The sequence below is a fragment of the Carlito syrichta genome, unplaced genomic scaffold, assembly GCF_000164805.1.
Source record: "Carlito syrichta isolate Samal-C Ts95f unplaced genomic scaffold, Tarsius_syrichta-2.0.1 Scaffold313876, whole genome shotgun sequence".
NCBI lineage: Eukaryota > Metazoa > Chordata > Mammalia > Primates > Tarsiidae > Carlito > Carlito syrichta.
The window spans coordinates 343140-370720 of NW_007257972.1; the positions used below are offsets into that span (position 1 = coordinate 343140).

Consider the following 27581-nt stretch of genomic DNA (forward strand, 5'->3'; position numbering starts at 1 on the left):
TCCCGGCCACCGCAGCCTCAATCTGCTGGGCTTCTGCAATCCTTCCTCCTCAGCTTTCCGAGTAGCTGGAACTACAGGCGCGCGCTACGACACCCAGATAATTTTTTGATTTATTGTAGAGATGAGGTCTCGCCAAGTTGCCCAGGCGTGTCTCGAACCTGCGGGCTCAGGCAATCCACTCACCTCAGCCTCCCAAAGCACGGGATTACAGGCTGAGCCACCGAGCCCGGCTAGCCTGGACTTTTTAAAAACATTATAAAATGATTTTGCTTTAGAAAATAGATAAATGCTTGCCATTTGGTTACTCTACCAGTGCACTAAGATAGCTGAAATAATTCTGCATTTTGATAATTACATTGTGGATTTAAAAATAAATGGGCTTGTGGATAGATCTATACCAATGGCTTTGACCCCTAAAATTGTTGAAGATCCCAAAGAGCTTTTGTTTATGTGGCTTATATCAGGAATTGTGAATTTGTAGACTTCTCATTGTTGCTTGAAAATGGCCATAGTGAGGGGTTTTAAACCATGAAAATTGGCAAATGCTGGCAATCAGGCTTTTCTTTTCTTTTTTTCCCCAGAAATCTGATTATTAAACTTTTATCAACATATCACTAATTATATCTATCGTTAGACATTAAAAATGAGAGATTTAAAAAATATCCATTTATTAATTCATTTAAAACTAACAGTGATAAACCCATTCCATGTTAACATAAATAGTATATTTTACTTTTAAAATCATCTATGAAGATGATAGTGAAGACAGAACGCATCTGGAAAGTCGAACTCATTTCAGGCCAAGTTGATAAAGTAATTTATCTTAGCAATCAAAAGCCATGTCATTCCATCTTCTCCCACTCATCCCTAAATAAATGTCAAAACACTGATGGAACTTCCAGAGCATTTGTTTACTCCCCTATCTACCTTTGCTCTTTCATGAGTGATGATGTGGTGAAGATGGTACCAGGGAAAGAAATCATCAACCAGCTCAGAGTTGAAAGGGAATAAAGATTCTGGAAATGTGTTGATGTCAAGGAGTATGTGTGATGAAGATGTGACTAAAAAGGGTAACCCTATCACCAAGAATGTAGACATATTCCCTGCTCTATAATTCTGTCCCAAAGGGAAAGAAACAGGACCTCAGTCTCAAATGAAAGAGGTCAATTTGGTTGTCTGGGGTCAAGACAACCTTTCTTCTCTCACACTATGACAGGTCTATGAAGTAATGAAACACAAGCAATATTGAATTAAATGGGTTTTTATTAAATGCTATAAATCCTAAGGGATTTATACATCTTGAATTAAAACTGTGAAATAATTTAAAATAGAGAATTTTCCCCAAACACTGCGTTTCAGACTTTCTATGGTTTTTTAAAAATTTTTTCAATCACTTGAAGACCAATACATCATCCTACTGCATGCATAAGTAATATATCTAAGCACTGCCTGCCACTCACTGCACGAATTCAACAACATCCAAACTGATCAGCAGATGTCCACTGGTCATGGCTTGGATGTCATGGCAGTGTCAGATTGCTACAAGGCTTTCAACTGTGCATTCTGTACTTTTGTCATTATAGACTGGTAAACAAGCAGTTTGGAGACCTGAAGTAATGCTTTTTGTTGGCCATTGCAAATATAAGGTTGAATTTGCCAGACACACTGCCCTGTCAAAGTTAATTATTCCTAGACACCTATGACTTGCCATTTGTGCAGCCATCACTAGAATTAGTTACAGTAGTGTAGGCTCAACAGGTAGAATCATTCAAAGTACATATCATTTGAATCTCACAGAGTATAGAGACTATAATCTGCATGAATATATGTAGAACAAGAACATGCTGACTCATAATTTGTTACTAAAATTATTTTATCATGAATTATTTTCTACTGTCTGGACAATCCATTGAGTTGTACTTCCATGCTGCATGTCTACCCCCTTTAGAGTGGCTTATTTTTAATAATTGAATCATTAATGAGGAGAAAACAACTTGAGAAAGATAGTTATTGATATTTCAACTTTCCCGTTCTTATCAAAACCAGCTTGCCTGATGATTTCTGTTGCCTCTCCCTACAGAGAGATGTTTTTTTTCTTTCACATGGCCTGACTGGTCTAAAAGTCTTTGCAAACACATTTTGGTTTCCAGCCCATGGACATACACATAGTGTACTCAAGCCAGATGATCTGAGAAAGGAAACTGTCAAGTGCTGCTATTCCTCTGAAGCACCACGAGAACACCTGCAATACAGTTGCTTTAAATCATCTGTTGTTAAAAATAATTTTCATTTATGAAGCATTTTATTTTTAACCTAGCATGCATTAAGGAAGTTATGAACATTATCTTATGGAGTTAAAGGACTTACATTCTTCTGTGCTGTGTTTCCAAAGAACTGAATTAGTAATGTGTAAAAGTGACCCAGAAAAAGATACCAGCTCATCATCAGGAAAGATGTTTTGATATTTTTATATAAACAATGCTCCATAATTAAGCATTAAACTTTAAATTATGCTTAGCAAAATTTATGTATAAATTATGTTGCAATTCTTTTAAATCTTGTAACACAGAAATTATCTTGTGATAATCACACATAAAAAACTTTTTAACACATATGTGTGTGTATACACCAACATACATACATGTATATGGCCCATGTTCCAACTGGCCTTTAAGAGTGAGAGTCCCTGTTAATTATAATTTTCCAGGTGTGAATGTAATACTGTTGTTTATTATTGATGCCTTCAACTTGCCTCTGAGATTCTTCTTGTTAATTAAACGGAGTATTCCTTGAATCAGAAATGAAGAATCCCATATTAGGTAAGCTGATATCAAATGTAATAATGAATGTGAGAACTAAAAGTCAGACAAAAGCCATGATGGTTTCTTTAAGAAGAAAGCATGCATTACTACTCTATGAGTTGTTTGCGAGGTTACATATGTTTGGTAATAATCGATGGACAACTATATATTTAAAGCTTTTGAGGAGCCATTGACAAAATCTGAGTTGTGGAGATTTTTAAAAATTCGTTGTGTTTTTTAAAAACCATGTGACTAGAAAACTGTCTTTGTGAAAGTAGAAATTATCCAATTTATAATTACTTTATTGAGCACCTATTATGTGTTAGGTTCTGTGGTAGGCGCTGATGGCTACAAAAAGGGCCCATGTTCTCTACATTTATGACTCTAGTAGAGTATTAAAAAGAGACAGATATTTCTATCAACGGTACAGTATAATAGGTGAGATTACTCAGGGTCCTAATCTTCTAGATTCCCAATACTCAAACCAGTTTTAATTTTTATATAAATAATCAGAAATACATTTCAAACACTCAAATTTTGCACACCAGTCTCATTTGAGCAGTTTCAAGACAATCTTTAGTAGAAGATTTCTCAGGGCTTTGTAGCAAGCAGATAAATGGCAGACTAATTGCAATGTGGGGAAACGAGAAGTGTTATTTAAACTTAGAGGAAATTAATCCAGATTTTATTCATAGACTCTTGAATTCTGGTCAAGTATAGTAAGTAAACAGGACCTAGGAGTCTCTGTAGAGTAGTCCTGAAAGTATGTATGCAGTAGTGTTATTGATGTGGTCAAGTAGACGTCAAAAATAGAAAACAATGCTACTTGGGTAGAAAGCCATGGTGTTTTACAACCTAAAACATTATATATTGAAAACTTCTCTGTCAATTGCAAGCAAAGGTGTCATATAACCAAAAAGATGCTGTAAGTGATAATTAAAATAATTGGTGAGGTAAAAAAATTACTTTTTTGTGATTATAGCAAAAGGATTAGGATGCTTTATTATGAAAACATAAGACGTGTTCAGAGTGTTAATATATGTGACTATGATTCTCCTCCACATTGTAAGCTACTAGAATAAGAAGGCTTGAATAAGAATATTGCCTATACTGAAGTTCTATCAATTATAGACATAGTAGATTACATTAGCCCCAAGAGGCAGTAGAGATACTTCTCAAGCAATTTATATAAAATTATGACTGCATCAAAATTAGCCTGTTCCTGAAGGAGAGCAACTCTGAGCTCAGATATTCATTGCAAGGGAAAAATCTCTTTGCCTTTCCTGATGTTTCCTGTTTTCTTTCTCACATATGGAACACAGTTGAGGTGAGTACTAGGTTTGACCCAGAAATATACTTTTTTGTATCCTGTTCAAGGAGCTAGAGAATCAAAATGACAAAGCACTTAGGAAGAAAGTCCCAGTCTGTTTTCCTTGGGTGTATAAACGACTCTTTTCTTTGCTTAAAGTCAATATTGCTAGTGTTTTTTTAAATGTACTAATGCTAAATATTGCTGATAGCCCTTCAAAGGGTCATTGGTATTTCACAATATATAACAAATGCAGACCCTCAGGGAAGCATTCACTCCTCATTCTTCACCACAACACAGGGGAGAAGGCAAGTGTCATGACTCACTAGCCCTTCTCCTCATAATCATCCCTGCTGTATCCTGCCTTCATTAAAAATCAGGAGGGGCAGCATGTGACTTGTTGCATAAATTTACAAACTTGGTCAGTGTCTCATTGCTCCATGGGACTTCACTGCTTCTAAAGTTCTGTGGTGTTTCCATGACAAACCTCAGCACGTGCTGACTAGGGAAGAGCCCCAGCAGACCACAGGGATCGACTTGATGTGGAGATTCAAGCGTTCTGTCTCTGGTAGTTTCTCTTATCATTGTGACCTTTCCTGGGACATGTGATCAGTCTCCCCTGCCTCACCTGGGAAATTAGGTGGGTTTCCGTTGCTAAAATGTGCTTTGCTTATTTTCACTGGCAATCTGGCTTTTTAAACATAATCCTGCCAGACTGGATATCATTTTGTTTCATGTCTACATGTTCTCAGTTTTCTAGTGTATGGGTGTTTGCACTGACTGATTCCCACATTGGCACAAATTAAGTAGCAAATGCATGTGCTTGGTTCACTTACATTGCTGTTGTCAACATCACCAGTCCTGATTGCCAGTGAAATACTGAATACCTCAGGCATGAGTTTCATATGGAAATGTTAAGAGCATGCCCTTGTTTCATCTATATGCTGTTGATGCTAAGTGTATACATTCAACTCTGGCCGCTCTCTGGGGCTTCAGATCTGTATTCAGTCTCCTTCTTACTGACCCCAGTTTAAAACTGAGCTCCTGATTTCCCCCACTCACCCAGGCTCTTCCTCCAGCTTCCAGCGTTGCTCCTGCCAGAGACTTAGGCGTCACCTTTGATCTCTGTCTTGCCCTCCTTTTCCACAACCAGTTTCTCAGAAATATATAATGGCTCTGCCTTGGATATATATTTGGAATTCAGCCTCGTCTTTCTCACCACTTCCACTTTTTCAGCCGAGTCACATCCTGCTTGGACACTGCACTAGCCTCCTTGCTCTTGCCACCCCGCAGTTAGTGTGGTCTTTGCACAGCAACTAGAGGGATATCTTAAGAGAAATAGATCTGTTCCTGTCACACCTGACTGCCAAAACCCTTGTGTTTTTCCATCAAGCTCTGGCAGGTCTTCCCTTGTCAATCTCCTGGCTCTTTCTCTGAACTCATTTCTGGGTCTTCACATTGTTCACTCTGCTCCAGTGATGCTGGCCTCCTCACTGTCTCCTGAGAATGTAGAGCTGGTTTCTGTCTGAGGGTCTTTGCATTCACCAGAAATGTTCTTTCCCAGAAATCTCTGTGAGTCATGGCCCACCCTCTCAACTCATGTCTCTTCAAGTGTCTCCACCTCATTTTCTGACTTCTGTGTCTAAAGAAGTATCTCTGTCACTGTTTTTATCTTGTTCTATTTTGTTCATAACTTATTCCTTTCTGATATTTTTATTCATTTTTGCTTGTGTTCTGTCTTCCCCATTTTGGAATATGTCCAGTGAAGGAAGAGTCTAATCTCTTTTTTCTAATGTGTTCATCACTATTTCCTCAGTGCCTAGAACACTGTCTGGCATACAGTAGGACATGTTTTTATACCCACTCAGCTTTAGATGGGTCATGTTTACACCCACAGTTATTCAGGAATGAGTGAGTGAGTGGGTAAATACATTTTGGTATTGCTTATATATATGCTAGAACTTGCTTCTTACTAGACTTTTGTCTTTCAGTCTTAAGCATCAACTAACATTTATGTAATGATTGCACATTTTGTGTTGATATGAAAAATGGTACTGAATAATTATATAGCACTTCATACTTTACATTCTCCTTTTACATATATTATTTTATTTTGTTAAGTGTTTAAGAAGCCATTCAAAGAAATTCCAGGTTAATAGTAGGAGGAAACAAACAAAAGCAATTTATGAAACTCTTATAAGGAAAGTCGCTGAAATTCAAAATTATGAAAATTAATGGTTTCCAAATTTTACAAAACACATGAACACACATACATGAGCGAGAGATGATTGGAGTAGTTCAAACCAAGCATCAATAATTAAGTTATCCTGAAATACAGTAAATGGGGTAAAAAGACTAGGTAAAAGTGACATTCCACATCTGGAAACTGGAATATGAGAAATCATGGCCAAAGACCGAAAATTGTGTTCAGGCAAGTTTTGCTTTGATGGAAAGAGACTATTTGTAACTGGAAGTTACAAAAACAGAATGTAAGGATATTGTGTGTGTGTGTGTGTGTGTGTGTGTGTGTGTGTGTGTGTGTGTGTGTGTGATGGAGAGAGAGAACAGAATTAAATTGTGCAACTTTTATTTTACTTTATTTTTATCTTTTTTGGAATCAACAGTCTTTATTGGGCTCAGACCAGGAGGCCTTGAGTCTTGAGGACCTCTGTGTATTTGCCAATCTTTTCTTCTCCACATTCTTTCTGGCCTGTTTCCATAGCCTTGTGAGCTGTGTCTTCTTCCGGTAGTGGATCTTGGCCTTCTCCTTCCTCTTCTCCTCCAGGGTGGCTGTAGCTGCCTGGTACTTCCAGCCAACTTCGTGAGCCAGGTGCCCCAGATAGGCAAACTTCCTCGTAGGCTTCAAATGCACAACCTTGAGTGCAGCAGGAACCATCATCCGCTTTTTCTTGTCATAGGACGGCGGGATTTGTCCAACACCTTGAGGCCATCCAGGGTAGCCTGGCCTCGCTTGGTCTTATGGGGCAGCATGCCTCGCACAGTCTGCCAGAAGATGCGGCTGGGGGCCCAGAAATGATAGGGGCCTCTGAAAGGTTTGGTGTTCATCTGCTTGTGGAAGAAGGCCAGGTACTTTAAATTGTTCCGGTAGAAATTGCCAGAAATGTTGATGCCCTTGCAGCACACAACCACTACCTTCCAGCCCAGCAGTACCTGCTTGGCCACGATGGTCACCAGGCCGCCCAGGAGATGACCTCGGCCATCTAGCACCAGGGCCTGCCCCTCTGCCATCTTCAGCAGTCACCTGGGAAAGGAAATTGTGGGACTTTAAAGCTATGGAACAAGGAACTCCTGCAAATCTTCACAAAGGAATGGAAAGAAGTATGGAGAGGGATATCTTTTTTAATGAAATAAATATAGGTTGAAAGGAGATGAGGTGAGATACACAGAGAGGAGCCCAGGAAATTGTTGAAATGTTTCAAGAGATGGAAAAATAACAGGGATCCAGATGAACCATCCACTTGAAACTGGTTTTTCTTCTCCATGGTGCACAGCTGAATCATCACAATGGCAATCTCAAAAGAACAGTCACCAGGAAAATCCTGCTCCAATAGAGATCAGGTGACCTGTGAGCCAATATTCCCATGTTCCTCAGTGTAAGCATACTTAAACCGTGCTGAGCTAGGAGGACACACCGTGCTGAGCTAGGAGGGTCGGCTTTTTGTCCTTTGGCACTGTAAATTGCTTTGTAAATAGCTCTAGCTCTGCACTTAATAGAAGTAATTATTATCGGTTTTTAAAATGTAACAACCACCCAGATCTTAGGGTTATCTTTGTGACTCAAGCTGGCTTGCAGACCCCACTCTGTAATTTAGAGTTCTGTTCTTCAGTTCAGCTTGTTGGGCAGTATTACACTTGTTTCTTTTTCACTAAGACAAATTTTCCTTAAACGAAGAAATAATAAATGTTTGAGGTGATGGATGGCCCAGTTACACTGTAATTTGATCATTACACATTGTACATTTGTATCAAAATATCACATGCACTCCATAAATATACACAACTATCATGTATTCATAAAAATTAAAAATAAATAAATAAATAAGAAAAAGGAAAATCTAAAGTACAAGAAGGGACCAAAAAAAAAAAAAAAAACCCAGAATTTATTTATTAAAAAATTGTGTATTTATTCTTATATGTCTAAACTTCAAAGTATTCTCCATTTGATGCAATATACCTAATGAGATGCTTTTTCCATGGCTCAAAACAGTTTATGAACTTGTCAATTTTAGTGTCTTTTGATGCTTCTGCTTTTTTTTGTTTTACCTCTTCCACATCAGCAAAATGTTTCCCTTTGAGGACTTTTTTTCATGGGGGAAACAAAAAATATTTGCTTGGGGTGAAATTGAGTGAATAGGGAGGCTAGGGCTCAGGGGACATGCCATTTTTGGTCAAAAATTACTAAACACTCAGCATGATGAGGGCAGGTATGCTCATAAATTACTCATTATAAAATGGGCAAATATATTGAAAGAATCTCAAAAAAAAATTTTTTTTTTTCACCGAAGCCTAATGCAGCCTCTCATAATAAGGCAATCTGTTATACTGATGCTAATGGGTTCCTAGAACACTTACATAGTGAAGGAAGCCTATGCTGCAAGGGACCCTCCCTCCAAAAGATAATTCTGGTTTTTTTGGGGGGGTTTCTCCTCATATACTTTTTTCATTTTGGCCATCCCATATTTTTACTCTAACATTTTTGAATTATGGAATGTTGGAATTGAAAAACACCAAGGAGTTGTCATATTTTATCTGCAGGCAAGACCACATCTAGCATACACTAGTGAGATGAAAGTCTAATATTCTTGCTTCCAAGACTGTCCATTGTAGTGTTTCAACCAAGCTCAAGGCAAAGCTGGGGAGGAGCTGAAGTTTGTGTGTGATCTTATTTTTTCCTTTCCCTTACTGCTTATTTCATCCACCTTCTTTAATCTTTCATTCCTAGTTAGTTATATCATTAGAAAATCAGGCCTTGTGAGCTAATCACTTTCTCCAAGAACATTTGCGTTTTAATAATAATCACTGCCAGACACCATGCTAAATGTTTTGCATACATTATTTCAAATTCTTAAAACAACCTTCTTAGATAGTACTATCTCCATTTAACAACAAAGAAATTGAGTCTCTGAGACTCTGAGTCAAAGACTCACCAACAAATAATTAACAAGTACTAGGACTTAAATTTTTCTGGTTGCAATGTCTATGTTCCTTCTATCACATCATGCTGATTCTTGTAGAAACCTAAAGCCCTTAAGACTTTATATATGAAATTTCCAGAAGTTTAACTGGTTAGTGAAAACTTTGAAAGGGGATTAGGATGTTTTCTAGGTGAGATATCACTGTTTCATCTATAGCATATTTAAGCATTGCTCTTACTTTTTCTCTGTCAAGAAGCATCTTTTGTTAAACTACTGCAGTATGAGGCTTAACTCTACTGGGAGATAGTCTCAGATTCCTTATTTGTCAATACAGATTATCAGTGTGGTAACTGTACCCACAATGGAAACCCGCCTGTGTCCCTTGTAAGAGGAGAGAAGATACATACAGTCCTCCAGTTCAGGCACCTGGACAGCTTACGGAGCATCTTCGCCTTTGAGTGGGACATGTTTTTATAACTACACAGCTCCAACTGTGGCATCAGCCTGCACCTGTTCAACTCTAAAGCTTCTTCCTTTTTAGGTTCTAGCCTCCCTAGGTCCTTGCTAGCCTCTGAAGGAGACCTGATTATCAGAGGCCTGTTTGTGTTATCAGAACGCTCTTCCTCATGTTCCTGTGCCATGCTGTCCATTCCCTCTCATTTCTTCCTTGACGGCAGTGGCTACCATGCAAGGGGCTCACTGGGCAGACAGTGCTCTGCCTGCCGCTTTTCTCTTGCAGCCTCTGCCTGTTTAACTTCATCTGTCTCCTCTGAAGTCATTTGGGAGGATCCCTCCAGCCGCTTCTCCATGTGTCCCACTCTTTATTTGACTCCCAGACCTGGCATGGTGGTTGGCAGGACTCAGCAGAGCACAAGGCAGCAGTTTCCTCATAGCCTTCACTGTGGCTGATTCTCCACTGCTACTTCCTGAAGCCTTTTCAGTCATTCCTCGCATTCACCCATATAGAAAACTGAATCAACCTTGATTTTCTTGGGATTTAAGATGGTTATATTCCAAGTTTAACAGGGAAGAGGTAAATTTCCCTAGAAAAATGCTATGTTGTCTCTTTCCTTAGCTAAGTTTTTATAAGAGGTTGCCTTTGGGTTTTCCTTGTGGTTAAAATGTTCAATTACTTGTTTTGCAATAGGTTTTGTTTTGTGTTGCACACAATTTTCTCTTTTATATATTTTTTCCCCTAAAATTAAATCCAGTAAAATGTGAAAGAAAGAGAAGTGAAATAATCTTACAGTTGCTAAGTTTTCCTGGAAGGCAAAGACATCTCAATTTTAAAGTTTGTCTTAAAACATGAAATCATTGTTCTTTGAAACAGCTGTCTCATCAAAAACTCCTTTGTACTGTACATTTTTAAACAACAATTTTTTTTTTTTTGAGTTAGAATCTCACTCTGTCGCCCAGGTTGGAGTGCAGTGGCACACTCATGGCCACCCCAGCGTCGACCCGCTGGGCTCCGGCAATCCTTCCACCTCAGCCTTCCAAGTAACTGGAACTACAGGCACGCACTACCATACTTGGCTAATTTTTTAAAAAATTTATTGTAGAGATGAGGTCTCACCAAGTTGCCCGGGCTGGTTTCAAACCTGCAGACTCAGGCAATCCACTCGCCTCGGTCTCCCAAAGTGCTGGAATTACAGGCTGAGCCACCAAGCCCGGCCCTAAACAACAATTTTTTTTTAAAGGACTAGGAGCTTTGTAAAGATTTCCTTTACCTGTGTTATGAATTATTTTCAGTTTTTGAGTAATTGTTAAAATGTTGAAACTTACTGGAATAAAACTGATGTCTGTTTTTTGTTTTGTTTTTAAGGGGAAGAGGAGAATGTCATTGGAATATTGAGAATTACTTGGTACCTTGAGAGTGAAGTCTAAATAAATGATTGTGACTGCATTTCTTAGCACTCTGTTCACCATCTTTTGTTGTACATGCTGTCAAAATATAAGTTTCATGGTAATATGGGCCTTACCTCTCTTAATCACCCTGTATCCCTCAGGACCTAGTATAACACCTGGCACGTAGCTTCTCAAATGGTTTTCCAACAATGAACCAAAAAATAAATACCATCAGAACCGTTAGAGTGACATATCATATAACCAGATACATAATTCATTCACAATTCTGTTATCTTTTACAGAAAATCTTGGCCTGGTAATTTCCTTAATAGAAACTTTGAGGTTGAAGAGATGCCTCAAAAGTGTTCCTTGTTTATTCATCCATCATGGATCTCTCATCCATGATTTTTTGTAAATCAACTCTGACATTTTTTATATTTTTACCACCTCTTACAGCAGTAAGTCCCACAAATAGAAGTTAGTTATGGTTCAACTCAGTGGATACATAAGTGAGGCATTAGAAGGAGCACAAGGAAGGAGAGAATGATTTATGTGATTCATCCTAACTGGGGAAGACTCAGAAGAGGAAATGTCCGAGTTGAGGCTATAAGTTGGCTGCTATGAAGCAAACAGGGACAGAGAAAACAGTGCTTACAAGGCCTAAAGGGATTAAGGGGTGCCCTAGGGCTCCTGGCCTTAGAACCATCATTACCACTGTCCTCGTCTGTCTGCTGGAATACCACTCTTGCAAAACGAGGTTGCTATTGAAGTGCTTGAATTTGTTAAAATCGAGGCTATGATTTATTTTCTTTGAAGAGTCAGTTATGTGCATTGTGTTGAAAACTGGCACCTGAAATGGTTTCCCCTAGTGAGTCACTGCAAAGTAGACTCGGTTTTTACCAGTGTTTTGCAGCAAGAATACTGATGGGCATGAATGTGTTATGGGTCATAAACAATTTGAGCTTCCAGCGGTGTGCAGTTCACCCCACCCAGACCTGTTGAAGGTTAGCCTGAGGTGCTGCAGAGCCAGAATGAAGGGCTGGGGTCAGGGGCCTGGTATGCTGGGCCCCAGCACATCTTAGGCAGCCCTATTCACAAAGGCTCAAACTTCCTGAGGTCCCCAAGACATCTTTTTGAAGCCTCAGTCAGAAAAGTAGTATGAAGTCCTATTTTTTCATGTAATAAAGGCTTATACAAAACATTCAAATGAAGTCAGCAAACTGACTAGCTAGAATTTGACATGATAAGAATATCAAGAGGTAATGATACAAAAATAACTTGAAAGGCTAGTTTCGTGGGGCCATTGTATAAAACCATGACCCTGCCAGTCCCTTTCATTCTTTTAAAATTTCCCTCTACCCTATTCTCTCTTAATATCTTAGTACTTACTGATAAACCTACACAGACAGCCTCACCCCAGGCCCAGGTTCTAAAAAATCTCTAACTCCCTCTGGGTGTCTGAGGGCCAACATGAAACCATGACTGTCCATATTATGTCACAAGTGTTGTTTTTGGATTCTTGATCTGTACTGTGCCATTTCCTCTGCATTGATAGTGCCTCATAAACCTTATTCTTTAGAATTTTAAAATGAGTTACTATTTTTATTTATATAGCAATTATTATTATTAAGTCATTAATTCAAATGAAATATTCCGCATAGCATGATTCTCAAGCATAGTAAATATTGAAGGAAGAAGCCAAACTGATACAGGCTGGGGAGCATTTTCTCCCAGCATGTGGGGGCCTGGATGGATGGATCAGTGGCCTCTCTATATATTCTTCAGAGTTTAGACATGCTGAGTTTAAGCAGGCTATAACCATAACTCTTCTGACCTAATAAACGAGACAGACTGAGAATAATTGTGGTTCTCTCTGCTTTCTTCACCAGTTGCTTTTTATTTCATTCTAAAGTCTTTCACTGCTTTGGGCTAAATAAAATTTGGATTGCAATACCAACTTTTTTTTAATGATATTATAATATTGGCTAATTCGCCTGCTATTGGTTATGCCCAAGTAGACATATGACCTGTGGCTGTTTGGCTTGTCCTCCTGTGGGAAAATAACCTAACGAAGCTAATAAGCTGTATTAAAATAAAATAAACAAGTTCACATGGCACCCACCATCACAGCCAGTGCAATATGGTTATTATTTATTATCCTAGACACCAGCCTGCATCTCCAGCTGCCTGCCAGGCATTTTCACCCAGAAGGCCTTCTATTGCCTCCTCTTTAACCCGTCTGAAACCACAACCATCAACCACACTTCAAAGACTCCCTCACTGATAGATTTTTAGGTGGCCGATCGATCACACCCACCGCTTCCCCTATCCAGTTAGAATTACTGCTGCTGTGTTCAGAAACCATGTACAGGAGGCAAACAGGTAAGGCATGAAACAAATGGATCTAGATCCACAGTCAAATGTCTTGCTCATACCTCAGCACCCTGATGTCGCAACCAGAGGCCCTACCAGAGGGCAGAGCTCACCAGAACATCTTGGAGTAGGAGAGAAATGCCTGTGTCCTGCAGGCACAAGCTTGCTCAACGTCTTCTTTATAGCTTACCAGTTAAATCAGTCAGTCCTCCTCCTCTTAAGGGAAAAATGAAGTCTAAGGAAAAGTGGCCAGGAGCTAAAGTCCCTTTAAGATGCCAAGAGATCAAATTCCCACTAACTCATTACTTTTGGCTCTTCTGATTTTGTTTACGTACTTTTTTAGTTTATGTGACATCAGATTATTTCAGCATTTGGGGAAAGGGAGAATATTTAGCTAGTAAGCATCCTATATTGTGAGAATTTCTACCGTTTAAATTGTAATCTACTTTCTTTTATGGCCTCTTTCTTCATAAAGAAGATGCCCACAGCTGGGGACTCCCACAGTAAGCAAAACTCATACTTTCAGCTCTTTAGCTGTTACTGTGATTAATGCTGACACAAACCTAGCACCGTGGTCCCTGGCACCCAAGAAGGTCAGGCTAGTGGTGACTCAGCTGACTCTGCAGCTGCACTTACATTAAATGTGTTTTGCAATTCTCTTATTCTTAAAAATATTCTTCTACAAATTTTAAATTTGTATTTAATGTTAAATTTTTATTTATTCATTTAGTATTGTTATTATTTGCTCTTTAGTACGTCAAGAAAAGGAAATGACATAGGTCAAATATGAAATCAACTCAGGTTAAAAAAAGAAAAAAAACTTGTTTCCTTGGCAATGAATCATGAGTCAAAAGAAATAGCCAGCCTCCAATTTGAAATTGTGGCACTGATCTTTAATGATGATATAAAAAGAAAAGGAAAAATATTCTTAACAAATGGAGGGTGCTAAGTTCAGTCATTGGTGATCCCTCAGTCTATAATTCACTCATTAGAAATGACTTACTGAGCTCTGGCCCTGTGGTTGGGTGCTGTGAACAAGGGAAGCGTCCCTACTTTCATGGAATTCCCAGTAGAGTGAGAGAGACTAGTAGGAAATAATAATTACTTAATTCTAACTTTTAATTACAACTTCTGTGAGAATTTATAGTTGAATGACCTGTCCACTTGGGGAATTCAGGGTTGGTCAAAACCAACTCTAGAAGAATGGGTAGAAATAGACTAGGTAAAGGGAGAAGGAAAGACTGTTCCAGGCAGTGAACAGCATATGCCAAGACACCAAGGTAGGAAGAAGCTTTGTATGTTCATACAACTGGCAGCTGAAGACTGATGAACAAGACTCAGGGGCCAGGTCATTTATGACCCTCTAGGCCATGTTAAGGTTGTTTTATTTTTATTCTGATACGATAGGAACCACTGGAGTGGTGTAATGTGGTTAGATTTGCCGCATAAGGGAGAGTAGGTGTGGAGCAGGTGCAGGGGATGGGAGTCTTCATTATGATGCAGATGAGAGTTGATGGCATCCGGGAAAGAAAGATGGAATAGAGGAACAATCGGGGGCTGTTGGGGCACTGCATTGACAGAACTGACAGGATGGAATTGAGTGGGGAGAAAGGGATGTCCTGAATGACACCTAGGCATCCGGCAGAAGCAGCTATTTGGAAGAAGCTGCCATTTACTGATAGGAGGAATCTTTGGAAAAAAGAAGATTGAGAGTACATCAAGATTTCAAAATGAGAGTTTCCAAGAAGGCCACTGTAGCTTAGAAGGGAAGTCTGGCGTTTGTGAAGGTCAACTCATATTCATGGTATGGAATGTAAATAGTCTCTTTTTTTATTATAAAGATGTGGGGTACAACTCAGGGTTAGGTATACAAACGTTGATTATGCAGGTACCCTTGGTGATGAGGTATGCCCCTCCCTCCTCTAGCAGTTTCCCTCAGCTACCATCCCACCACCCCTCCACTGACAGTTTCCCACTATTGCCAATCCCTATCTTACAGTATTATCTATAATAATAGTATTATAATAATTGTTCAAGGTTTGCTTATGAGTGAAAAGTACTCTGTTCTTTGTTTCAGTGATAGATCACTGAGTATGCTCAATCTAAATCCATCCAAGTTGCTGTGAAGTCCATATGTTTGTCCTTCTTTATGGCTGCATAATATTCCATTGTGTATATGTACCACATTTTTAAAATTCAGATCAGCTTCGATGGCAGCATGGTTGGTTCCATGTTTTTGCTATTGTGAATAGAGCTGCAACAAACATATGTGTGCAGGTATCTTTTCTGTAGAATAATTTGAGTTCCTCGGGGTATATTCCCAAAAGGGAAATTGCTGGGTCATATGGAAGGACTATTTCTAGTTCTTTCAGAAACCGCCATATGTCTTCCAAAGTGGTTGCAATAGTTTGCATTCCCACCAGCAGTGTACAAGCATTCCTTTTTCTCCGCATCCTCGCCAGCATCTGTTGGTTTTTGTTTTATTAAAAATGGCCATTCTTACTGAGGTTAGGTAGTATCTCAATATGGTTTGGTTTGCATTTCTCTGGTGATGAGTGAGGCTGAGCACTTTTTCATGTGTCTGTTGGCTGCCCGTATATACCTTTTGAGAAATGTGTATTCATATCTTTTGCCCACTTTTTAATGGGGCTGTTTGGTTTTTTCCTTCCAGCACATTTGAGTTCTTTGTAGATCCTGGATGTTAGGCCTTTGTCAGATGTTCAGTAGGCAAATATTTTTTCCCAATCTGTGGGCAGTCTCCCTGCTCTCTCGATGGTTTCTTTTGCTTTGCAGAAGATCCTTAGTTTGATAAGGTCCCACTTGTCTATCTTATTTCTTAAGGATGAGCATTTGGGGTTATGAGTAGGAATTGGTTCCAATTTCCATAAGGGTGTCTCCTGTGTTTTCTAAGATCCTTATAGTTTGAGATTTTATGTTTAGGTCTTTGATCCATTTAGAAATAATTTTTGTGTATGATGATAAGTAGGGGTCCTGTTTCAATCTTCTGCATGTGGTCAGCCAGTTTACCCAGCACCATTTGTTGAATAGGTTCCCCTCTCCCCACTGGTTGTTGTTGAAGGCTTTGTCAAAGATGAATTGGTTGAGAAATTGAGCCTTTGCTTCTAGAATCTCTAGCCTGTTCCTTTGGTCTGTATGCCTGTTCTTGTACCAGTATCAGGTTATTTTGATTACTATAGCTTTATAGTAAAGTCTGATGTCTGGAAGTGTGATACCTCCTGCTTTGTTCCTTTTGCTAAGGAATGTTTTGGCTATTTGTGGTCATTTATGCTTCCATATGAATTTCTGTATTGTCATTTCCAGGTCTGAGAAGAATGATGTTGGTAATTTAATGGGTATTGTGTTGAATCTGTAGATTACCTATGGTAAGATGGACATTTTAACCGTGTTGATACTTCCTATCCATTATCAGTACAAGCAGGTTTTTGACAGATTCTCTTAGATTTTCAATGTCTAGGATCATATCATCAGCAAAGAGGGATAACTTGATTTCCTCTTTTCCTATTTGGATACCCCTGATCTCCTTCTGTTGTCTAATTGCCCTGGCTAGGACTTCCAACACAATGTTGAACAAGAGGGATGAGAGTGGGTAGCCTTGTCTTGTTCCAGTTTTCAGTGGAAATGTTTCCATTTTCTGCCCATTTAAGAATATGTTAGCTATAGGTTTATTGTAAATGGCACTTACTATTTTGAGGTATGTTCCTTCTATACCTAGGTGTTTGAGAGTTTTTATCAAGAAGGGATGCTGGATTTTATCAAAAACTTTTTCTGCATCTAGTGACATAATCATGTGGTTCTTGTTTTTACATCTGTTTATGTATTTAATTACATTTATGGTCTTGTGAATGTTGAACCAGCCCTGCCTCCTGAGAATGAAGCCTACATGATCATAGTGGATGACTTTTGAGATGTGTTTTTAGAGCCAATTTGCTAGAATTCTTGTTGAGAATTTTTGCATCTATATTCATAAGGGATATTGGCCTATAGTTCTCTCTTTTTGTTGGATCTTTACCCGGTTTGGGTATCAGTGTGACGTTAGTTTCGTAAAAATGATTTGGGGAGAATTAAATCTTTCTCAATTGCCTGGAATACTTTCAGTAGGATTGATATATTCCTTGTATATTTTGTAAAATTCTGCTGGAAAGCCATCTGATCCAGGGCTTTTTCTGGTAGGTAGTTTTCATATGACAGAATCAATTTCCTGGGTTGTTATTGGTCTATTTATTGTCACAATGTCTTCTTGTTTCAACCAGGGGCGGTTGTGTGATGCCAGAAAGTCCTTCATTTCTTCTTATTTTTTTTTTTTTTGAGTTGGAGTCTCACTCTGTCGCCACTGGAATGCAGTGGCACGCTCCCGGCCACTGCAGCCTCGTCTTGCTGGGATCTGGCGATCCATCTGCCTCAGCCTTCCAAGTAGCTGGAACTGCAGGCACACGCTACCACGCTCAGCTAATTTTTTAATTTATTGTAGAGATGAGATCTCGCCAAGTTGCCCAGGCAGGTCTCAAACCCGCTGACTCAGGCAATTCACTCACCTTGGCCTCTCAAGGCGTGGGATTACAGGCTGAGCCACCAAGCCCAGCCAAGTCCTCCATTTCATTTAGGTTATCAAGTTTGTTTCCATATAGGTGTGCAAGTAATCTCTGATAATCTTTTGTATTTCTTCAGGGTCAGTTGTGATTTGATCTTTAGTATTTCTGATTGTGTTTATGTGAGCTTCTTCTCTCTTTTTCTTGGTAATTCTGTCCATCAATCTTGTTAATTCTTTCAAAGAACCAGCTATTTGTTTTGTTGATGTTTTCTATGATATTTTTGTCTTCTGTGTCCCATAATTGGGCTCATATTTTGGTGATTTGGATTCTTCTGCTAAAGTTGGGGTTTTGATGGTCTCTTTCCATCACCCTTAGGTGATTTGTTAGGCTCTCCACTTGTGATCTTTCCATTTTCTTGATGTGTGCTCATAGAGATATAAATTCCCCTCTTAGGACTGATTTCTTGGCATACCAGAGGTTTTGGTAAGATGTTTCTTCATTTTCATTTGTTTCTAGGAATCTTTTAATTTCTGCTTTGATTTCTGTGTTGACCCTGTAGTTGTTCGGCATCATGCTGTTTAGTGTCCATGTATTCGTGGGCTTTGGGAAAATTTTGTTGGTGTTGATATTTATTTTTATTCCACTGTTGTTAAAAATGTGCATGGCAAGCTTTCAACCTTATGAAATTGGTTTATGCTTGATTTATGGCCAAGAATGTGATCCATCTTGGAGTATGTTCCATGTGGTGATGAGTGGAATGTACATTCTGTGGTTGTTGGATGGAATAATCTATAGGTGTCTACTAAGTCCATTGGTCGAGTGTCAAGTTTAGGTTCTGGATCTCCTTGTTAATTTTTTGCCTCATTGATATATCTAGGGCTGTTAGTGGGGTATTCATGTCCCCTGCTATAAAAGTGTTAGAGTCAATATCTTTTTTTTTTTACTTAGTAGTTGCTTTATAAATGCTGGAGTGCCTGTGTTGGGTGCATATATGTTTAGGATGGATATTTCTTGTTGATGAATTAAACCTTTTATCACTATGTAGTGTCCTTTTGTATCTTTTTTTGAGAGTTTAAAAGTCGTTTTGTCTGATATTAAGATTGCAACTCCTGCCTTCTTTTGCCATCCATATGTCTTGAAACTCATTTTCCATCCTTTAACTTTGAGTCTGTGTTCGTCCCTTGTAGTGAGATGTGTCTTCTGGATGCAGCAAATAATTGGGTCATGGTTTCTTATCCCAGTTTGCCATTCTGTGTCTTTTCAGTGGTGCATTTAACCATTCACATTCAGGCTGATTATTGAAATGTGATTGTTTATCCCTGTCACAAGGTTCTTATAAAGTTTTTTTTGTTTGCTTGTTTTCTTTTGGCTTTGGGGTTATATGTGTGGGTTTTCAAGTTTCTTGTTGTGCTGTGTTCTCTGTTGATTCTGTGCTCTGCTGTTCTCTTGGGAAGTGTGTAGTCATTCTTTTTTTCTTTTCTTCTATGCTTAATACCTTTTTCAGTGTCTCCTGTAGATGGTCTGGAAGCTGAATGATCTCTTAAAAGTTTGGATGTCTGGGAAGGATTTTAATTCTCCATCACTGATGAAGCAGAACTTGGCTGGATAGGAAATTCGTGGTTGAAATTGTTTATCTTTGAGGATTTTGAATATAGGGCTCCTGTCCCTTCTTACTTGTAGTGTTTTTGCTGATTGATCTGTTGCTATTCTGATTTGTTTCCCCAGTAGGTAGTCTGACCTTTCTCTCTTGCTGCCTTTAGGATTTTTCTTTTGTGCCAACTTTGTGTAGGTGAATTACTATGTGTCTAGGGGTTGGTCTTTCTCGTTTGATGTTTTGTGGAGGTTCTCTGTGTCTCCTGTGCTTGACTGGTCACATCTCTGGTGAGATGAGGAAAGTTTTCTTGGATTACATCCTGGAATACTTCCTTCAAGTTGTTCTCCATTTCTCTTTTTTCTTCTGGGATACTAATTAGGCATAAGTTTGATCTCTTGATATAATAGCACATCTCTTGTAGGCTTTGTTGTATCTTTCTGAGTCTTCATTCTATGTTTTTTACAGATCGGGTTAATTCCATGTTCTGGTCTTCCAGTTCTGAGATTTTTTTCTTCAGCTAGATTAATTCTGTTTTCCATGCTTGTCATCTTTTTATTTATTTCCTGGTTGAAATTTTTATTGCCAAATCTCTGTTACAAGTTCTTTCAGTGTTGCATCTTGTCTTTCTTGAATCCTATTCACTCTTTCCAACCATTCCCTAATCCCTATCGTATTCTGGGGACAGTCTTTGGTGACTTCCATTGTCTGGGCACCCAGATCTGATTTTTCAGGAATTTTATCTTTGGTACACTTGAAATTGCCTGTGGTCTTCCTTTGGTTTTTCCTCATTTGTGACATATCTCTTTATTTCTATTATTCAGTGTCAGTGGGGGAGGCTTTCCCTTCTAATGTTTGCTAGGTTCTCTATTCTTCCCTGATCCAGGCTCTGGATTTGTTCTATATTGAAATAGGATGGTGGATGGGAAGTTTTGTTGTCTCTTATAGTTTTTGAAATTTGACCAAAGTAGGGGATGGGTCACTTGGATTCAGAAACTACTTGCAAATTGCAGTCTTCACTTATTGTGGTATATGTTTCTTGAGGCCCACTCCCCACCACCACTCTATATTATGATACAAAGCACTTCAACACACAGAGACACAGACATACACACATACCCCAAAACAAACTGGAATAACAACAAAGTATAACAAAACAAACAACAGTGACAAAAAGCCAGGAAAACTAAAACACACACACACACACACACACACACACACACACACACACACACACTCCCCTAGCACAAAGTGAATAGAGAAGGAAAACAGAATGTCCAGGGGAAAAAAATAAAGGAATTCAGATCAAACCCTCACACACATATTGATACACAATTTAAGTTATAAAAAATGAAAATTAACAAAAACCCCAGAAGAACAAAAGAGCAAAAACAAACTAATAACGGCAACAAAATTGAAAGATGAATGCTCAATCATTCATAAACACACATAAATGACAAAAAATAAACTGTAAAAGAAAAAAAAATTGGGGGGATGCAGATCAAACCCTCACATACACATTAATGCACAAAGGAAAAATATTAAATATTAAAAGTAGATGAACTAACAAACAGTCAAATAATTTTTAAAAATTTTTTAAAAATACAATTTTTTTTAAACTGCCCTCTCGTGGCAGGCTCTGTAATTGCTCCTCTAATCAGGTCTCTCCTGCAGAGCCACCTCTTTCACTCTGTCCTCGGTGTCCGAGCAGGGGAGGAGGGGGGGCAGTGGAGGTGGGTGGGGCTGCAGTCCTTCCCTCCCACTCTTGTATGGTCAGGGAGATCTCCTCCCGTGGGTAGATGCAGGGTTGTCTCTTCCCCAGGTATGTACTCGCAAGGGGTGCCCCAGCCAGGCTTCTCCTGGAGTGTAGTCCCCCGATTGCGGCTGACGCCCAGGCTCCTCCTGGGTCTGTCCCTTCCAGTTGTGCCCCAGTCGTGTGGGTCTGACATTCAGAGGATTGCCGGGGAGGAGGAGGTTTGGGTCAGCCCCGGACTCACCACTGATCTCTTTGGAGTACTTCTTCATCCTTTTCTGGACACGCCGTTTGTGTTGCAGCTGGGTCAGGGAAGAGGGTGGAGTGCCTGGAACTCAGCACTCCTCAGGTCCCTCGAAGTCTGTGCTTTCAGGATATTCCCACTGGGTCACGATCAATCCCTGAGTAGTTGATCCATCACTCACAGAGATCGGCTGTGTTGCTCTGTGGTAAGCAAGTTGGAGCACTTTCCTGCCCCACCTTCGACATGGTGGTAGGGTGCCTCTCTTGTTCTCCTCTGTGGGACTTTGCCTCTGGACTCCCTCCACAGCCCCTGCTGCCAGTGCCCTGCCAGGCGCTGAAGTGGTGAGGAAAAGCTGGAGCCAGCAGACTCTCCTACCAATGGTGAGGGAGAGCCTGGGGCAACAGTCTCTCCCTGCCATTTTCCCAGGAAAACTTATGTCCGTTTTTTTAAAAAAAATTGGCGCTTGGCTTCTGCAACCTGGGAAGAGCCAGGGACCAAGCAGGTAAGCTGCATCACCAACTATTGTACCAGGGGCCTGGCCACTTGCTCTCAAGCCCCCACTTAGACAGTCTCTGCCAGCATTTTCTTCTCAGAGAGGGTTTTGTTGATTAAAAAAAGAAAGAAAGAAAATGGCACTTGACTTCTGCATCCCGGGAATCACTAGGGTCCAAGCCCAGCAGCTGTGGCACCAGCCGCTGCACCAGGAGAGCCCTGGCTGCCAGCTTCCTAGCCTTCAACTAGCCACTCACGTGGCCGCTAGCTCACCAGCACGTACACAAAGTTTTCCATGCACTCACTCACTCATACTGGGACTTGCATTGTCCGACTGTCTCAGCCGCCATCTTCCCCCTCATCCCCTGCAAATAGTCTCTTGACAGCATTTCTTATAGAAAATTATCTTAGGAAAAAACTCTGCTTGGTAGTGACAACTGGATCTTTTAAAATTTAATTAAGTTCAGTTTTCTAACATGTTTTTAAGGCGTTTCACAGTTTTATTCGTGGGTAAGGTCTGCTGATAGTGATATATAGAAAAGTTCGTTCCTTATACTTGCCCCAAGAGAAATTAAAGGAAAAAAGGATTCTAGGTAGAGTGAGCTTGGGAAATACTGCATAGTGAGTTTATGTCTTGGAGACTTATGTATTATTAACTATTATAATTTCTGAGAGGTCCTATGTAAAAGAAACTTACTTTTAAAATTTGGGGGATAAAGACCTATAAAACTATCTGAGACCAGAACTATTGTGAAGAAAATTTAAAATTCTTTTTCCAATTTATTCTGTAGCTATTGGACAGTTGGGATTTTATTATTTTGAGTTCATATTTTCTAGAACTTATATTCAAAATTGATACAAATTTACTCTCAAGCTGCCATTTACTAATAGGAAGAAACTTTGGAAAAAAGAAGGTTTGAGAGTACATCAAGATTTCAAAATGAGAGTTTCCAAGAAGGCCACTGTAGAATTTAACATATTGTCTGTTAACTAATGTCTCCTTTCTAATTTTGTTTGTTTTATCATCTTGTTATTACAGACTCTGTTTTATTGTCTGACTCACCAAAAAACAAGCTTTTAAATTTAACAATAGCATATTTGGTCCTCCATAATTAATTCCTGACTTAATAATATCCCATATTCTGCTTAGTTTTATTATTTCCCAACTTGTTAAATTCAATGCTAACAATATTTTCTTTTGATTTAATAATAAGGCATACACAATTGTGATATTTGTCTCTGAGTAGAGTTTTGGCTGTATGTCCTGAGTTTCAATCCTGTGTGTAATGTTATTTTGTTTGTTTAGTAAACAGTATGTAATTATAGTTTTGAGTTGCTATTTGACACAAGTTTTTTTTTTAGAGTTTTGCTTTATTTGAAGTGGTTGGGTGGTTCTTTTCTGTTTAGCTTTTATCATAGGTTGTAGTTTTATTGCACTACTGGCTTTTTAAATTTACCATGGATAAGTGAAATCAGAAATATTACCTGTAAGATAAAAAATTCATAGTTCTATTTATTAAATTTGTATTATCCATATCGCAGTTCTCATTTCTTAATTTATAATAACGTAAGATTTTTGTGTCATTAATTTATTGTCAATAGTCGTTGAAGAACTTTGGATGCCAAGAAAAGATCAACAAGAGTAACCAGTCAGCCAACAAATACAAGAGATCCTTCTATGTAATGTAGATGCTGAGAATATGTTGGTGAACATTTAAAGCTCCATCAGTGAGCTTCAGTGTAGTTAGAGGAGGTAACAGATCATTAACATACCAAATTTTGCATACAGATAAGTGCTGTGACGATCAGAATAACGTGACAAATGAATGGGCAAGATATTAGCTAGAGGGCCAGGAGAGCTATCTTGAGGAATGATGGTGGATATGGATGTGGTCACGAAGCAGAATGTCATTTCTGGCAAAAGGAACAGCACTTGCAAAATCCTGAGGAAGGAACAAGCGTGGTGTGTTCAAGAGACTGACAGTAAGAAGGCCAGTGTGGATAGAGTAGAAATGAGCATTTAAAGGAAGGGAAGGCAAACGAGGAGCAGGAAGTCTTGATTTTTTTTTTCCTTCTCCTAGTGGGAAATCACTGTAAGACTTTAAACATGAAGGTGAGGTAATATATGATCACTGTGGCTTCCGTGTGGCGAGTGGAGCAAGAAACGTCTTCAGGAGACTTGAGGAAGCTGTAACCATCCTCCTCATGAAAGAAGACAGTGACTTGGTATGAGAATCTGCAGTTGAGGGGAGAGAGCTGGACTCCTCCACTTTTAAATGATGTTCAAGGCAATCATATGGGAAGACCACCATTGGAGAAAGTGGGAGGAAAGTAGGCCATTGACTGAGCTCCAGGGTACTCCAGAGTTTAAGGGTCTGTCAAAGCAAAAGGAGACAACAAAGAGCTTAGGATGCTATAGTCACTGAGGTGGAAGTGTGGGAGTTAGGCAAGTGTGATATCACAGAAGTCAACAGAAGAAAGTGTTAGGACACAATGTGTGTCAACAATGCCAACTGCTACAGTCAAGCCAAGTAACTGTCACAACAGGGAGGTGACAATTTGCTTGGACAAGATGTGGATCACATGACCTTGGAAAGGGATTTATCCATAGAGTAACAGAATCACAGCACTCGCTGGGGTGGAGGAAAGAATGAGAGGAGAGAGAATGGAAAAACAAAGACAGCTCAATAGAAAGAGTGTGTGTGTGTGTGTGTGTGTGTGTGTGTGTGTGTGTGTGTGTGTACATGCTCATGTGCATGCACACATTCATTTTAAGATGGTTGCTTTTAAGGCATGCTGATGTGCCCTATGAATGATCCAAGTAGTAGAAAAGAAGAAATTGTTGATGTGGAAGAGAAAGGAGATGATGTAGGAAGTAAGCCCATGAGGACATTAGAAGAGACAGGACCCGGTGTTTAAGTTGTAGCTTTGGCCTTCCATTGTGCAAGAGAAAGGCAGAGTCCATGACTGCAAATGTAGATCATCTCATGGATTTGTGGGAAAGAAGATGGGCCATTCTTACCTGTTTGTGTGTATCCTCCCTGTAACGCATGAAGCAAGATTCTCAGCTAAGTGTGAATGGCGAAGGGTGTAGTGGAGATTTGATGGAAGAAAAGGTCTGCAGTGACACTCACTTGGTACAGTGAGAAAGCATGTTTACTACAGAATTGTAGCAGGGACATCTGGAAAAGTTGGATGCGCATCTTCAAATTTATAGCTATATAGCTATAAATTTGAAGTGAGTACAGTCAGCTCAATTGTATAGTTTTTCTGTTGCAACATTTATCAACCTGGTTGCAGGACCTGAGTAAGAAAATAATTCAACTGGAGTTTTATTAGGCAAGGAAAATGGTGAGGGGAAATCAGGAAAGGGAGGAGAAGGCCTACAAGGTTGCAGTGACAGGAATAAGCTGGCTGCACACAGAAACGACAGCACAGTAGGTGATGGGTGGTAGGAACCAGGCACCATGAGTGAATGGTAGGAATCCGCATTGGAGGCTGTTGTTCAGATTGCCAGAAAGAAAACAAAATGGAAATTGTGATGGGTTAGTTTATCACAAGTGCTCTGCTATGTAAGTTTATAGTGAATGTAAAATAGATGTTTACAGTTATTTAGAAAGGAAACAAGTAGCCTATAGCAGCTTGCTTTGAATCTTTAAAAACAACCAACTCCAACGTTTCAATAGAATTAAGTAGATGTAATATACTTAGACCTTGATAAACTCTTTTGGAATATATCTGAAAGAAAATAGAGAAACTTTAGTACATATATGATAGATTTGCTATTAGGTCTCAAGTCTTATTGTTGATACTCAGTGCACACTGGTTAATGGACCATGTAACTCTGGTATGAGATCACTTGAGGTCTGTTTTAGATCTATTGTACGATTACCAATGACTCTAATAATGACATAAAGTATGGCGTCATTAGAAATATGCAGATCGTGTAACACAAGAAGAATTATAAATATATATGTGTATGTGTGTGTATATATATATATGTATTTTGTTTTTTGGGGTTTTTTTGAGTTGGAGTCTCACTTCATCGGCCAGGCTGGAGTACAGTGGCGTGCTCATGGCCACCCCAGTGTTGCTGGGCTCCAACGATCCTTCCACCTCAGCCTTCCAAGTAGCTGGGACTACGGGCACGTGCTACCACGCCCGGCTAATTTTGTATTTATTATAGAGACGAGGTCTCGCCAAGTTGCCTGGGCTGGTCTCGAACCCGCAAGCTCAGGCAATCCACTCACCTTGGCCTCCCAAAGTGCTGGGATTACAGGCTGAGCCACCAAGCCCAGCCTGTAAATATATTACTTGCCAGAATCAGGATTCTAGCATTTGAACAAACTGAAATAATGGGCCCAAACTAGCTCAATGTAATAATGCTAAATATGAATTGTACTTTTAAGTTTAAAAAGGTCTGTATGCATTCAGAACAGGAAAAGCCTGGCTTTATGAGTCATGTGCAAAGCAAAAGACCTAAAGGCACTGATAATAATGCCTAATAAGCAATTCTGAGTTTTATATATTTTACTTGTATGTTTACCTTATGTTTGGCATTGTGTTAAGAAAGCTATTCATATTTATAATCTTATTTTTTCATAATAAGCCTCAGGTAGATGTTCTGATTCCCATTTTATAGATAAGTAAACTGATACTCAGAAAAATTGTCTTACCTATATCACATAAGACTATAAATGGTGCAGAGTGGATTTCAGCAGGTGTTCATGATCTTTACCATATACTACTATATCTTACTCACCTTATATCAATGGAAGTTTAGTGGCTTGAAAGCAGGCAAAAATTTCATTAATCTCATCTCTTTCATCTGGATATTCTTGCATCTGGAATCTGCCTGAAGGAAAAATAGAGAAACTGCAATAAGTTGCTAGTATCTCATTTCAAAAAAATCTTTTAAAATAAAGCAAATACAGAGGCAAATATAGAAGAGCAAGAAGGATGCTGCATTATCTAGAATCCCCCTTAATGTGAGAAAACTTGAAAATATTGGCTAAAGGCTGACTTAGGGAATAAAAAACTTCACTCACTCACACACACACACACACACACAAACACCTACACTTGTATCTTCTTACATACAACTATATGTTTGTGAAGAAAATGTTTATCAAAGTTATAGTTTTAAATTCACTAGACACATTTGCTATTTAAAGAAACGGTACTGCCTCTCTTGTGAACACGCATTTAAAGTTTTTTTTAAAAAAAGGATGAATAAGCATATGAAAAAAAGATTCAATTTTACTGACAACCAAGAGTTACAAACTGAAACAGCCGGCCGGCCATCATTACTGAGCCTTTAGACTAGAAGAAATGAGAAAGAAGGGCATGATGGGCGATATTGAGGAGACTGTCCTCTCGTGTCCTCCCTGGAGGCCAGCTTGGTAATATGCATGAAATGCGTTGGTCAGGTGCAAACCTTGTGGTCCATTCTTTTTTTTTTTTTTTG

At 39.2% G+C, this 27581-nt stretch overlaps 1 protein-coding gene and 1 pseudogene across 3 annotated transcripts in view; one reads left to right on the plus strand and one right to left on the minus strand.

Annotated features, from left to right (window-relative positions):
- The window catches only part of DNM3 (dynamin 3), a 440346-nt gene that overhangs the window by 298814 nt on the left and 113951 nt on the right, over positions 1–27581 (plus strand). The window lies entirely within an intron of this gene.
- Positions 6747–7359, minus strand: LOC103273208 (annotated as a pseudogene). The gene has a single exon (XR_002482687.1). The product of XR_002482687.1 is annotated as a 60S ribosomal protein L13a pseudogene (transcript).